The sequence below is a fragment of the Lemur catta genome, chromosome 5 (genome assembly GCF_020740605.2).
Source record: "Lemur catta isolate mLemCat1 chromosome 5, mLemCat1.pri, whole genome shotgun sequence".
NCBI classification, from domain to species: Eukaryota; Metazoa; Chordata; class Mammalia; order Primates; family Lemuridae; genus Lemur; species Lemur catta.
The window spans coordinates 29,483,799-29,490,790 of NC_059132.1; positions in this window are offsets into that span (position 1 = coordinate 29,483,799).

Consider the following 6,992-nt stretch of genomic DNA (forward strand, 5'->3'; position numbering starts at 1 on the left):
GTTTTAATGTGCCTCGGGAATATTCATGAGGAAGGTGGTGGATGCTGCACTTCCCTTTCTTTCTGGAATATGTTATAGGACTAATATTTTGTAGAACACACTTGGGAAATTTTGAATTGGATGATAGAATCATAAAATAGCTAACATTTATAGTGTGCTTAGGATATGCAACAGTGAGCCAAATGCATGACACATGTTATCCGTTTAATCCTCACAAGAGCCTCACAAGAACTTTACACTTGAGGGAAACTGAGGCTGGAGACCAAATTACATGCCTCAAGTTTTTTTAGAGTTAAATAACTTGCTCCAGGACCCAAGCCCAGAAGTTTGACTACAAACTGGGTCTCTTAACCACTCTCTTGTGTTTACTGACTCTCTAAAACCTGTGTTCACTGGAATCTTACACTGACTTTGTACCCAGGAGGGTCAAATATTATAATCATGCCCATTTTACAGATAAGAGAACCCAGGAAAAGAAAGGTGAGCTTCTCAAGGCCAGAACATAGTGTGGGCCTTAGGGCACAGGTCCTACTAAGGGAAGAACCCAAATCAGAACACAAAGCAATGCTTCTCCTTCAAGGTGCTATGGCTGGAATGTGTCCCCCAAAAAGTATGTGTTGGAAACTTCATCCCCAATGCAGCAGTGCTGGGAGTAGGGCCTAGTGGGAGGTGTCTGTATCATGGGGCTTTACCCTCAAGAATAGATTAATGCTGATTATAAGAGGGATTGAGGCTGCAAGCTTAATCTCTTGCTCTTTCTTTGCTCTTCCACCATGGCATGAGGCAGCACAAAGGCCTTTGCCAGATGTAGCACCTTGATCTTGGACTTCCCAGTCGTCAGAACCATGAACCAATAAATCAGCCAGTCCCAGGTTTTCTGCTATTAGCAGTACAAACCGGACTAGGACAGGTGGGTTTGTGTCCAAGTGAGAAGGTCACCTAATACATTGTTAACCATTTGTTACCTTGTAGAGAGCGAGGGTCTGTGAGAAGGAGGTGCCTTTGCAAACTCTTACGGGAACCCTGTGTGGAGGCAGCTGGAATCTCACACCAAGTGTTAAGAATCTGGGGGTTTTCGTATCAGCTCCACCATGGGCCAGCTGTGTGACACTGGGCAGGTCCCTCTGTCTGCCCATGCCCAAAATGTGCTTAGTGAATTCTGACTTCTCTACCTTATGGACTAAACGCGCCACTCAATAGGATTAGGAGGATAAAGGTCCTTTGTGAGCTGTAAAGGGCTGAGGGAGAAACCTTTGGCTGCTCAGTGGGAGTGTCGCGGGTGGGGAGGGTGCTGCAGTCAAATTTCATCCTCCTCTCTGTTTGGCCTCGCCCTGGTCAGCAGCGGCTACTCTGCCCCGTGGACCCAGGGCCAGATGACAATGGGATCTTTGTGCCCTTCAGCCAATGGGAGGGTCTGCCCGGGGAAGGATATGGTAACAAGGCAACAGGCTGAGTCAGTCTCCAATGTTCCTGGGCCTTTTTAACTTGGCAGCCTTGACTTTGAGCCAGACGCACAAAGGGTACATTTGAGAGTTTTGATACATAATCCTCAGCCCAAGGGGGGTCAGCCTGCCCAGTCCCCGCCTCCAGAGATTTGGAGCAGGCCAGAGCTGGCCTCAGGCTGGGACACCAAGGCCTAGCTGTCTACGCTGTAACATTGGGACCTGGAAACCTCAGTTTCCCCAGCCATACAAGGAGAATGTGGGCTTGGGCAGGGCTGAAGCACCCTATCAGCTCTAAGCTTTGAAAGAGTAGGAGAGATCCAGCATGAGCTTGAAGGATGGGTGGGTGTGGGGCAGTGGGGGGAAGGGAGGCAGCCTTGGCCAGGTGGGCAGAAAGGGCAGAGGTGTGCTGGGGCAGCTGTGGAGAGTGGGGTCCGGAGTGGAGCTGCTTGTGTGCATTCTGGTTTCACCACCATGAGACCTTGAGCAAGTTATTTAGTTCTCTAAACTGTTGTCTCTTCATCTTTAAAATGGGATTGGTAATTGTACCTACCTATGGTAGACAAAATAATGCCCCCTCCCCAAGATGTCCACGTCCTAATCCCCAGAACCTGTAAATAGGCTACCTTACGTGGCAAAGGGGACTTTGCAGATGAAGTTAAGGAGTTTGACATAGGAAGATTATCCTAGATTATCTGGCTGGGCCCAAGGTAATCACAAGAGCCCTTGTAAGACAGAGGCCAGAGCGTCACAGTCAGAAGACGACGTGAAGATGGCGCAGGGGTTGGAGCGATGGAGAGAGGGGCTGTGAGCCAGGGAATGCCGGTGGCCGCTAGAAACTGAAAAAGGCAAGAAAACAGATACTTCCCTCAAGCCTCTAGAAGGAACACAGCCCTACAGTACTCTGATTTTAGGACTTCTGACCTCTAGGACTGTAAGATAATAAATGTGTGTTGTTTTTAAGTCACCAAGTTGGAGGTAATTTTTAATTTTTATAGTGATAATAGGAAGCAAATATCCTACCTCAGTGTTGTCATGAAGGTTAAATGAGGTAATGAGCATCAAGTGTGTTGCCAAGCTTCTGACTCTCCTCCCAGTTTAGTCATAATTACTCCAGTGGAACCTAATCCCCCAGGGCCCTCACGTTCCCACATGGAAAATTTGTTGAGATTTTTAGCTGAAAGGCCCACTCAGGAGTTATGCTTATAGATCCTGATGCTCTATCCGGTCTTAGGGGATGTTTCTTGGCATTGCTTTTATTTATTTATTTGAGACACAGTCGCACTCTGTTGCCCAGGCTAGAGTGCCGTGGCATCAGCCTAGTTCACAGCAACCTCAAACTCCTGGGCTCCAGTGATCCTCCTGCCTCAGCCTCCCAAGTAGCTGGAATCACAGGCGGGCGCCATCATGCCTGGCGAATTTTTTTCTATTTTTAGTAGAGACGGGGTCTCGCTCTTGCTCAGGCTGGTCTCGAACTCCTGACCTCAAGCGATCCTCCCACCTCTGCCTCTCAGAATGCTAGGATTCCAAGCACGAGCCACCATGCCCGGCCACTGCTTTTATTTATTTAACTTTTTGCTTGATTGCTTTCCTCCTTGCCAGAAACCAAATTGACAGAGCCTCCCTGATCTATTTCCAGAGCTCAGACCTCTTGTTCCCCGTCCAGGTATTTCTGCCCTTACATGGGGACACTGGTTGTGTACTTGGCCCCAGTCCGGCTCCCAGAGATGGTTCATCAGGTGGCCCAGGTGACAGAGGTTTTGGACTCACTGAGCAGAAGGACAAGCAGGTTCTTGGTGGGGCTGAAAATCTGGTGCTGAGCCAGGGTCAGGAGACCTGGTTTTGAGCCCCAGCTCCACTGGGTGATCGAGGCCTCAGTTTCCCCACATCTACACTATAGGTGTTGACCCCTACTCTGACTCCCTCACGGGACTACTATGTCACTCTCTGAGATAGTAGATGAGGAGGTACTTTGGAATGGCTAAAAGGGTAGAAAAGGGTAAGAAAAAAGAAGAAGAAAAGGAAGGAGAAAGGAGGAAGAAGCATGGGAGGGGCCGGCCAGTCTCCTCCAATGGGTGATTCCAACCGTGCTTTCAGTTACTTGAAAAGCCAAGCTCTCCCCACCTCAGGGTCTTGGTGCTTATTCTCCCCTTGCCTTGAATAGTCTTCCCCAGCCCTTCTCTGGGGCTCATGCTTCAACTTCTTATCTTGCCTCCTCCAGGAGGCCTGCCCTGACACCCCCACCTGCAGTCGTTCCCCACTGCTTTCTCATTCCATTCTGCTCATTTCACCCATAGAACTTAGCACAACCTGAAGCAAGTTCATTCCAGCCTCCAGCTACCGGAACGTAAAGTGCACAAGGGCAGAGTCTCATCCGTCCTACTCACTGCTACATGCCTGATTCAAGGCACAGTGAAGATTGATTGCACGTGTGCGTGAGGCAGCTGGCGCTCTGGGGTCCAGGGAGCCTGGATGGCAGCCACATGTGGGCATTCCCAAAGCCGTGGGCCAGTGGGGTCTAAGGCTGTGGCCTGGGTGCTGGGTCAGGAGGCTGGGATCAGGGTCAGGTGGGAAGTGCCCAGAAGAGCACAGCTGGAGAGTGGCTGGAGGGGGTGGTGGGCCCCCGATGTACTGACTCCTCAGTTTGCAAGATGAAAGTTGATCCAACTTAATGTGGATCAGCAACATACTTGACAAAGGAGAGGGCTGCCAGTGGCTGAATGGTCTGAAGTCCACCGAAGTCAGTGTGGAGGGGAATTGAGGCTGGTAGAGTGTAATGGTCCAGCGCTTAGGCTCTGGTGTCCCTTAAACCTGGATTTGATTCCCTGATTTGTCACATACTTGGGCAAATTATTGATCTGAGCTATATTTTCCACATTTATAAAAGAATTAAACCAGAAAATATATGCAAAGACTTTAGCTCAGTGCTTGGCCCATAGTAGGTGTCTAATAAATGCTGGCTCTTATTACTACTACTACTCTGCTGTCCAGTCTATTTTCCAAATGAAAAAGTGTAACTCAGACAGGGGCAGGGATGAGCCCAGAGTCACTCAACGACTCAGTGGCAGAGCAGGGACTTGCACCCAGGTCTGTCACACCTGGCCAGGTTGTGCTTCTCTCCCTTCCTACCAAGCCCTTGGTGGTGGCCGGAGGACCAGCCTTAGTCCCAGTGGTCTTTCTCGGTCAGAGTCACCCTTGCTTCAGAAACTCCTGCTCCCCCAGCCTGCTGTTATCCTTAGATATAAAACCTACTAAGTTTTCCTTCTTCGAAGGATCCTGGCTCAGGGTGTCCCCACAGGGATGGCCCGCAGACGGGACCTCTGTCCCAAGCTTCAGTCTAGCTTGAACCAGATTTCCAATTCCTGAACTGAATGCCACATGGGAACGCCAGCCAAAGACTAGGAATAGTTCCATTGGCTCAGCCTCATCAGAATCATCATCTTAGTTCATGAAGAAAAACACAAAACTTCTATTAATTTTAGTCCCCACAATGCCTGGGATCTATAGCAACCAATCCTATAAAAATGCACATCTGTCCAGATGGCAAAACAGGTGTCTGGGGAGTCTTCCAGCACCCTGTATTCAATGGCTAAATCTCCTGGCTTTTGGACCAGGGAGAGGCCTGGGGATCATTTGGAGGCAGAGCTTCCTTCTTGGATTCCTGGCTGGTCCTTTTGAGAACTTGAAGAAAGCCATGAACTTTCTCTGCAGAAAAATGCACAGATGCCCAGACTTTTATATTCAATTTTAATAGGTTTGAGGGTCTCCTAAAGACCAGCATGGGGCACTTTTCTAGGCTGGAACCCCAGTAAAAGATGATCCCTTCTTTTTTCAGCTGGGTAAATGGAAGTCCATTCATTTATTGACAGAAACGTTGACTGAGAGCCAGCTTTGTGTGGGGCACTGTTGGACACACTTGGAAACCTGCGGTGAGTAAGATACGTGAAGCCCCTGTTCTCAGGGAGCTTCTGTCTAGCAGGGGCAATGAGTAATTCTGATAGTGACAAGTGCTGGGGAGGAAATAAAACAGTGTAAGGCGATGAACTGTGCCTGTGAGAGAGGCCAGGAGATGGCTCGAGTGGTCAGGGAGGGCCTCCCTGAGGAGGTGTCATTAGAACAGGCACAGGAAAATCTGGTGGAAGAGTGTCTCTGGCAGAGGTAAGAGGAAGTGCAAAGCTCCTGGGGTAAGAGCAGCTTTGGGGTAGTTGAGGGATGGGAAGGAAGCTGGTGTGGCTGCAGAGAGTGGACGTGGAGGACAGTGGTAGGTGGAAAGGACAGCAAGAGCGGCAGGGGCCACAGCAGGTGGAAGTATATCTGAGTGTTCTGCCTTCTCCCTTTCCAGGGTATTCAAACCCAACCCATGCTTCAAGGTCCACCTCTTCCAGGAAGCCTCCACCTCTCTGAAGCCCTGGGATGAGCCTTAGAGTCTGGACCACTCGTGTAACTGGCTGCATGCATATGGCACGTCCATCCAGCAAGATTCAAAGCTCCTTGAGGACAAGGACCTGGTTTTAATCCTTTTTTTTTTATTTGAGATGGAGTCTCACTCTGTTGCCCAAGCTAGAGTGCCATGGCATCAGCCTAGCTCACAGCAACCTCAAACTCCTGGGCTTAAGCGATCCTCCTGCCTCAGCCTCCCGAGTAGCTGGGACTACAGGCATGCGCCACCATGCCCGGCTAATTTTTTCTACATATTTTTAGTTGTCCATATAATTTCTTTCTATTTTTAGTAGAGATGGGGTCTCGCTCTTGCTCAGGCTGGTCTCGAACTCAACAATCTACCCGCCTCGGCCTCCCAGAGTGCTAGGATTACAGGCGTGAGCCAAGCGCCTGGCCCTGGTATTAATTCTTGTACCTCCCAGAGTGCTAAGCACGCAATTGAATCTTCAACCCAGACCTGTCGCACTGAGCAGTTCACGTACCACGAGAGGAACCAAGTTGAAACGTGGACAGCCTGCTTATACCACTTTTTGCCAGGTGATGTTAGGCGAGTTACTGAACCTCTGTGAGCCTCTGTTTCCTTTCATTAAAATGGACATAGTAACAATACCTACGGCAAGGGGTTGCTGTGAAGATTAAGTCCTCAGTAAACCCCAGCCACAGTTACTACTGGTTATTATCAGTATCATCAATCGCCTTATCTGTTCCCTACTGACGACACAGGTTCCCCAGCTAGAAGTCTAATCCCTTATGTGTTTATCAGCGGTACAACTAGAGTCAGAGTGGGGGGTTTTTTTAAGTCCACGCCCCAAATCATCAAGGAATATGCTACCAGCAGCAGCTTGTCTCGTCTGTGCAGAGGCGAGTCTGGGCCTTGCCTTTGTCACAAATACCACCCTCTTGCATTGCTCTGCCTTTCTCAGCATTGCCTAATATTAGGGAGGACTCTTGTACAAGTCACTGGTCAGAAAGTCAGGACACTTGGGCCAGGCTGCCCCTGGGGACCCCTGGGTAATCCCTTGCACTCTCCAGGCCTCTGGTGCCCTCTGAACAAGAAGGAGGCTGTTCTAGGTGATTCCTGCGGGTGCTTCCAGCCCTGGCGCTCTGGGA